Below are 6,841 nucleotides of genomic sequence, written 5' to 3'. Positions count from 1 at the left end.
GTGAGACAGGGAACTCCCCAGCTTGGCTGTGAGAAGTCCCATGGGGGGTTTGCAGCAACAAGGAGAGGTAAAAAGCTCCTGAGACGTCTGTGGAGCTGGCCCAGACCAGACACAGGAGTAAGTGACCTGCTATGCATGAACACTGGCTCTCCATGGCAGGTAGCTTGGCTTTCATCAGCCGTGCAAACCCCTTTATCGATGTCCCAGGGAGGCAGGAGAGAATCGCCTCCTCGGTGTGTTCCTCCTCTTATCCTCCTCTTGCTGTTCCAAGGGAACAGTGGCATCCCTGGATGCTCAGAGGGCAGCTGGGTGCTGGGGAGGGGGACCCCCTCTCTATGTGGGTCCCCTTTGGTGCATGCAGCTCCGGCCGGGGGCCCAGCAGCCTCGGGCTGTTGGGAGAGGAAGTGCAGTTGGTTGTTTTAAGAGCGCTGTCGGGGTGTGCAGCGGGGAGGAGGCGGAGGGAGAAGCCGAGCGCTCACTCTCCAAACTAGGACTTGGCTGGGGAGGGCTTGCCCGGCACTGCGCGGCCATCACCACCCGCTCGGCACCTGCAGGGACCCCGCGCCGATCCGGACCAGGTTACGGGGCTTTGCCCCACGCTCTCCCCTTCCCTCCTTTTCCTCCTTATCCCTCATGTTTGCTGCTTTTGTTTGTGCCGGGTTGAGGGGGGAAAAGGGAGGGTGCTGGGGGGGAGCCAGCTCTTAGTTTGTGTGTATGGTCTGAGCAGGTCCCATCCCGGTGGGGAAAGGCAGGGGGGAGCAGAGCCCAGGGTCATCCCCAAGGTGCTCAGCCTTGCTCCTGCTGAGCCGGGTTTGGTGACGGAGGCTGGAGTGAGCCCACGGGGCTATGAGCAGTCCCCACGGGTGAGGGGGGTGCTTTGTGGCACTCGGTGGTACTTGGCCATGGCTTCCCTGGGGTTTCCCTGCCAGAGGTGCATTTCCAGCTGCTTGTGACAGCACTGGCTGCACCCCAGCAGTCCATGTGGCATGGGGATGTCAGCAGGAAATGTGCAGGTGACGGAGGACAGCGGCGTGGGGAGCCAGCCTGTGTCTCACCGGGACCCCCAGACCCCAGCTTCTTTGCACTGGGATAGTTTAGGGAAGCAGGACAGACCTGGGGGCTCCTGGCATCTCCCCTGGTGCTGGTGCCAAGTCTGGGAATGGTGGGATACCCTTCCTGATCCCTGCTGTGAGCTGGAGGGAGACATTACCTCCCCCCTTTCCATTATCAGTGCCTGCTCCTGAGCGCCTGAGGCTCTTGGCTTTGCTTTGGGAGGTGCCAGGACTTCCTAGCCCTGGGAATTGCTGCCTGTGCTCTGCATCTGCCACGCTGGAGCTTTATCTTTACACCAAGTTCACCACCTCCTCCCTGGGGCTGCTGCCCTGGGCAGACACTGTGTGTTGCCCTGCCTGGGGCAGCACCGTGCCAGGATGTCATCCCTGCACCAGGATGTTGCCCCTACGTGCTGGGGCTGCTTGGGGAGTTTGGATCACACAGCTGGGCTGTGGGACTGGCCTCCCTTTAAATAGCACGTCCCTCGCGTCTCCAGGAGACACAGAGCTGTGTGTACTGAAGGAGGGGACCAGCCTTGGGGAGGACGGTGGGAATCAGCTAAAGAAAGCACAGGCTGGGCCCCCAGACTACCGGGGCACCCTGCCAAGCCTGCCACCGCTTTGCTTCGTGCGTGTTGCTTTGTAAAGGGAGCTCAGAGAGAGAAGAAACACTCAAAGTCCTTCCCAGCCTCTGTTGCTGGTCCTGCTGATAGGACTGAAATAGAAACTGCATGGCTGGCCTCTCCCCCGACCCCTGCTCTGCCTCGGCCCCAGCACGCTGATGATGGTGGCTCACCCTCTGTGTTTCATCCCCAGTTAACTCTCTGCCCGGGGCTATCAGTCTTGCTGTTTTGCTCCCCTGCCAAACACAGCAACAGATTGTTTAAGTCAGTGCTGTCGGGTTTCTTGATAACCAGGAGGCAGATTATTTATGGTAGTGGCAAATAAACTTCATAATGTTATGATGGTGGAAAGTTGTCAAGGGATATGAATGCCCCGAGTCAGCCCAGGCGCCTCCAAGGAGATGACTTTGGTTTAAATTAAGACAAAACACTGTCTTCCACGGATTTTGGGAAGGAAATCACATTGCTGTAATGGGAACATTACTCTGAGCCTTAGGGCTGGCAAACTCTTCACTTTATGAAGTGTAAGTGGAGGGTCTGAGCTAGTCTGGCAGATGTGCCTTAAAGCACATCTCAGGTTTGTCCTGTGAAGGCGATGATGGGGAGGTGGCACCAGGGCATCCTGCAGACCCTGGGGAGAGGCAGGATGGACCTACCACCAGCCAAATGTCAGGGTTATGCTAGGAACTGTAGGAAAAGTCTCAGGCCCTTCTGCTCTCAGGCCCTGCTCTTCCCATAAACCCAGCTTGAGAGCATTTTCTTATGAAGGGCCAGGCATGAGGGTGGGATGGCTGATCCCTTTTGCCTTGTCTTGATTGAGGCAGGGCCAGGCAGGGGTGACCGTGCTCAGGTCACTGTGTGGCCTTGGGCAGTTCTTTCCACCTGGCTTTTCCTCTTGGAGAAGCTTCCCATGGGAAGCTGCAAAGCTGTAGTGTTACAAGGCAGCTGCTGGTCCCTGGCGCTGCATCCATCCCCATGCCTTGCTCATTCAAAGAAGGCAGCTTAGAGGCTGCATCACCTCCATGTGGCATCCCCAGCTCCCAGTGGAGTGTGAGTGCCTGGAAAATGGAGTGGGGTTAAAGTCAGTGGGTGTGTCCCATGCCTGCTGTGGGCTGCGTGGTGATCTGCCCTGGGCACCAGCAGTCACAAATGATGCTGAACTGGTGATGCTGAGCTGTTGCTGCCAGCTAGGGTGCGCCCTGAAATTCCTGTCCCCTAAAATAAAGCCCAAGGGTGAGTTTTGCTTCTGGCCATCTTGTGCAGGTATTCCATTACCCTTTCCTGTCTGGGGTGTCAGGCTATTTGCATCGCCACAGAGCAGAGGTGTGTATGTGTGGGAGCAGGGTCTGTGAGTTGTGCTCTTCCTTCGCCCTGCATAAGGTATGGGTACAGAGAGGCTAGACTGATGTATTTGCCTGTCCCTTGTGAAGCAGTGCAGTCCTGGAGCCTCCAGGTTGGTCAACCAAAGTGCCCAGTAACACTGACAGGCTTCTGAGCAAGTCAGCAAAGCCTCTAGATGTTGTCAGGGGTGCCTTGCTCTCAGTGTCCATGCCCAGGGGCCCTGCAGGGGCCTCTGTGCAGCTCCTTGAAGAGGGGGATGCTGGGGCTGTACATACAGAAGCCACAGGTCTGAGAGGACACCCTCTGCAGCTGCATGTGTGTGACCACCAGGCAGTTTTTAAGCCTTTGGCTTGCTTTCTCACTAGGAGGGAGGTCTGAAGTCCTCTGAATCAACCGCAGGACTCACTGAGAGATAGGTGAGGATTTGTTTCTCTCCAAGTGCCCTGCAAGGACGAGAAACTGCCTTCTGCAGCCTTAAAGTTGCAGCAGAAATCTCCTCCTCCACGGTATGAGGGTGACGGCACAACGGAGGATGTCCTTGGCCTCAGTTTGCTCTGGGAAAGGCATGCTCTTGCAGCTTGGGAGCCTGGGAGTGAGGTGCTCTGGTGCGTGTAGGAGGTGGCACTTGTCGCAGTAGATCAAATGAATGAATCCTAAAATAGAGGGTGAGCCCAGGGCAATGCTTTGAAAGGTGGTTTGGCCGGAGCCTCCCTACTCCTGTGCAGGGGGGAGCTGCATCTCCTTGCTCATGCTGGACCCAGCACAGAGGAGGTCCTGACTCTGTTTTATTCATGTGATGTAGGAGAGATTACAGCTGGAATGGAAACTGAGTAGAAACAAACTGCCCAGTTTGGAAATTTGCTGATCACTGCTCAACTCTCTGCAACCAAAGCTCTGAGGGCTGCATCGCATCTTGACCAGCGTGCTCCCTTCCCCATCTGGCATGGAGACACCTTCCTTAGCACACCTCATCTGTGCAGGTTGCTCTTGTGGTGCATCAGAGGGGGCTCGCTGAGGAGCCTGAGGGAGAGGAGAGGTTGGTGACTGATGCCTGGGAGCCGGATGGGAGAGTGGGGACAGGGTCTCAGCAGGGATGGTGTGGGGGCAGCAGTGTACATGGGAAGATTGAGCATCAGAGCACTGAAAGGAGCAGGAAGGGGGCTGTGAGCCTGTGATGGAAACCAACACTGAAGGCAAGCGGTGGTGTGTCAGCGAGGCGGGGATGAGCAGCAGCTCCCTGGATGGGCGCCCAGGCTCTTGTCCCTCGGTCCCTCTGGTGTCCTGGCGTGGAGGAGACAGACAGCAGAAGCCCAGGAGATCTTTGTGTCACGCAGGGGTGGCTATTAATACCACTTGCACTTTCCCTGAGATTGAGCTGTGGAAGCCGAGCATCCTTGCCAGGAGAAGACAGTGCGTAAACTGAAACGGGCTCCCGTTTGTGTGCTGCCAGCTCCAGTGCCACAGCATCTCCCCAGTGCCTGCAGCAAGCCGGGATGCAGGAACACAGCCAGGTGCCGTCAGGATGAGTGCTCGTCATGGAGCAGGGCAAAACTCTCGGACTTGTTTCCCTTGCTGTAGCCCTGTGGTTGGAAAAATGCTTTCCAGTCGACTAACGGGAGGTTTGCTGAAAGGTCAGGAGAAGCTGATGGTGGTTTTCAGGTTCAGACTTATCTGGGGCTCAAGGCTTGTGTGTTGTGCTGCTGGTGGTGTCCTGCAGTAGGGTCCTCTTGCCACGCCTGGTGCCAGGAGAGGGGTTGCTAGATTTGGCACTCTATGAAGGTAACCTGCGATCTCTCTTGCTGCTGGGCTCTGACAGGAATAGACCAGGCTGCTGGAGGGACAGAGGGAATAATAACGTAGAGGAAGGGACTGAGCAGGCATATGGCACAGGCAGCATCACTCTACGTGTCTTAAGGGCACAAAGGGCCTCTTCAGTATGGTAAAGGGAGTTTGCTTGAGACTAGTGAAGCAAAGCAGAATAATGGAGCTGCATGTCAAGAAGCTCCTCCTGACATGGGCAGAGCCTGTGCCTTGAGGGACAATGTATGTTTAGCCCTAGGAGTCAGGCTGTCTGGTTTTGGAGCTACCACTACTGCAGGAGGGATGCTGCTGGCTGTCTGGATGGCAGGATCTCCACATCAGTCAATCCGCAAGCTGTGTGCACTGAAGTTACACGATGCAAGTTTTTCCTCTTCGATCCCTGCTTGACTTTCCAGGGGCATTTACATCCTGCCACCGAGGTTGGCTCTGACTAACTTGCTCTGAGCGCCCAGGGAGCTTCCTGCAGCAACCCCTTACTCCCGCAGCTCTCAAGGACCACACTGCTGCTTGCTTATTCTCTGTGGCATGTTCCTGCTTCAGCATCATCTCTGCCCATTGATGCCAGGCAGGGAGACTGAGGATCTCGAGGGATCTGGTTAGGAAAAAATCACCTCCCAAGAGCTCTGATTGCAGATCACGAGCAGACCAGAGCTACTCCTCATTCACAGAAGGAGATTGAAATGATAGTGCATAGCTGCTTGTAAGTAGAGCTGATATCCTAGTGCATGCAGCAGTACTTCCTTTCCCTCCTTCTCACGCTGCAGATGCCAGGCTGCCTCCGTCCAGCCTCCTTACCCAGCTGAGCTGAGTGATGCCATCTGAAGAGCAGCCACAGATGATGGCTCTTCTCCGTCTTGTCTCAGTGACAAACAGTGGAGATGCCAGAGATGTGCTGGTGTTAGGCCAGGGGCTTCCAGGGATTAGTTTTTCTCAGGCTCCTCTCCACCCAGTACATGGTTCCCTGGCTGTTTTACATGCAGCTCTGCTGATGCACATCAACCCTGGGCACCCCCAGCAGTCTGTCCATCTGCTCCACCAGCAGCAGCTCTCAGCACCTGCGATACACCATTTGGAGCTCAGATTGGAAGTTGTGAGAGATGAGGATATCTTCACCCATCATATCTGAGCTGTCATGTGCTGCTGTCAGATGGGTTGCCTCATAGTAACCTTAAAGACGGGTGGCCAGCATGTGAGTCCATGCGCCACTTCCAGACAGCCCTGAAGATAAAAAGGGCCCTGATCAGCTAGCACTCAAACATAAATGTCAAGCGAAGGTTGTTCTAGCAGATTTCTTCACAAGACTGTGGTGCAAAAAGGAAGGAAGCTGTGTTGAGAGATCTTCCTGCCCATGGCAGCAGCTCAGCAAGCAGCTTAATGCTAGTGGAATATGTGGGGCAGGAGGGAGCATTTGTTCGGCTCATTCGGGATGTAGTTGGACAGTATGTCTCCCCCAGCAGCTAAAGCTGGCAGAAAAGGGTCTGCTGCATTGTGCCATACCCAGGCAGTGTTCTCTCTTGGTTTTTTAGCATGTTTTAAACACCTTCTGGTGATGATGCAATTTACTGTGCATCACCCCGCAGGTAATGGGGAGAAGGGGCAGAAATTGAGCACTGCAGTGTCAGGGACAGGCTGGAAGCAGAATGAACAGTAAAACATGCTTTTGCCTTCTGCAAAGCTGCACGGACCTCAGTGGTGTGACAGTTGACCTGCTGGTGACCAAGGACCTGCATTGCTTGCTGTGCTGAGGCTGGAGAAATCCCTCTGAGGAGGTGGCACTTTGTTTTTGCTTTCAGTTCAACCAGGTTTTAGCTGCCCTGATGCTTGCTGGAGGACATTGCTGTCCTTCCTTCGCTTGTCCTACATTACTGAGTATAGGCAGGGCAATGAGACTGTAGAAACTAAAGTGCTGGCTTCCTTGCCTACCAGGCTGGAGGAGACCAAACCAAGCCTGGCCTTCTCCAAAAACACAAACTCAGCTTTGTAGTCATCTAAAAGAAATAGAAG

Source organism: Strigops habroptila, chromosome 4, assembly GCF_004027225.2.
Source record: "Strigops habroptila isolate Jane chromosome 4, bStrHab1.2.pri, whole genome shotgun sequence".
Classification (NCBI taxonomy): domain Eukaryota; kingdom Metazoa; phylum Chordata; class Aves; order Psittaciformes; family Psittacidae; genus Strigops; species Strigops habroptila.
This window is presented reverse-complemented; position numbering follows the sequence as displayed.